The following is a 1,657-nucleotide window of genomic DNA, read 5'->3' on the forward strand; positions in this document are numbered from 1 at the left end:
AACTGCCTTGTTCAGGGGCAGAACGACAGATTTTTACCTTGTCAGCTCTGTGATTCGATCCAGCAACCTTTTGGTTACTGACCCAATGTTCTAACCACTAGGCTACCTGCTGTCCATGCCCTCAAACCAAGACACGCTGCCTGCTAATTAGCTATAGGCTGTCTCAACTTGTCAATTTCAAATTACTTTCTGACAAGTTTTATTTTCTAACAGTTTGAATTGAGGTGTGTTTTGCCTCCTCATTTATTCACGTAGAAGAAAGCTCATTTCACTGTTGTGGACAATTTATGTGTCACAAAAGGTGCCGTGTTGAATTGACCAAAATGCAGCGGGTATGTGGATACTCATTCTTTTAATGGAAAAAACGAAAAGCATCCACAGGAATAACAAAACAATAAACAGTACTCACGACTAGACAGTGTAGCAGGCTCAATAAACGCAGTGCTCACAAACAATTACCCACGAACACACAGACAAACACACCCTATTAATATAGGACTCCCAATCAAAGGAAACTCAACACACCTGCCTTCAATATGGGAGTCCAATCCCAATTAACTCTACATAGAAAACAAACCTAGAACCTATACCCACAACTAACTAACTCAACCTAGAAATACATAAACACAGAGCAGTGCCCAAAACCCCCGGAATACATAAATAAAACAACCTACTACCTACACCACCACCCCAAACCATATAAAACAAATACCCTCTGCCACATCCTGACCAAACTACAACAACACATAACTCTTAACTGGTCAGGACGTGACATTATGTTTGAGGCTTTAATGAGCCGGACAAATTTCTCTCTTCGAGGAGAGCCCAAGCACTTCCCCAGTCTTTCCTCAGATCAAGTATGTTGTCACGTCGTTTCTCAGAAGGAGCGGACCAAAGTGCAGCGTGTGTATCGTTCCACATATTTTATTGAACTGTGAAACTATGCAAGATACACAAAATAACTAAAGAACAAAAACAACAAACCGTGACGAAGAGGTGCAACATACACTTACTCAAAATACAATCTCCCACAAACCCAGGTGGGAAAAACAACTACTTAAGTATGATCTCAAATTAGAGACAACGATGACCAGCTGCCTCTAATTGGAGATCATCCCCCCCCAAAAAACATAGAAATACAAAACTAGAACATTACAACATAGAAAATGTCACTAAACAGGAATACTAAACTAGAAGAAAAAAACTGTCACGCCCTGACCTACTCTACCATAGAAAATAACGGCTTTCTATGGTCAGGACGTGACATATGTAGACATTTGCGCATCTCCAGTCAGAAAATAACTTGCACATTTTTTTTCCTCCTGGCACATTTTTACGTCTGCCAGCTGCATTGCCTTCATTGTTGTTTTCCTCGCTAATAATAACTTTAGACATGTATGCGTTCCTATCAAAGTGCCTGATTACGTTATCATCATAGTTTCTGTATACGGTGTTCTACTGTAGCACACTGTATGTATGTATGTATGTATGTATGTATGTATGTATGTATGTATGTATGTATGTATGTATGTATGTATGTATGTATGTATGTATGGAGCATAATGTATTTACTGTTTTACTCACAGGTTTCAAGTACTGGTGACAAATCATGCATTCAGATTCTTGCATAGATTGTAATGGAGACCTATGATGTGTG

At 39.3% G+C, this 1,657-nt stretch overlaps 1 pseudogene; it reads right to left on the bottom strand.

Annotated features, from left to right (window-relative positions):
* The window catches only part of LOC106608451 (exocyst complex component 6B-like), a 100,377-nt pseudogene extending 98,982 nt beyond the window's left edge, over positions 1 to 1,395 (bottom strand).
* Between the last annotated feature and the right edge of the window lie 262 nt (positions 1,396 to 1,657).

Source organism: Salmo salar, chromosome ssa07 (genome assembly GCF_905237065.1).
Source record: "Salmo salar chromosome ssa07, Ssal_v3.1, whole genome shotgun sequence".
NCBI lineage: Eukaryota > Metazoa > Chordata > Actinopteri > Salmoniformes > Salmonidae > Salmo > Salmo salar.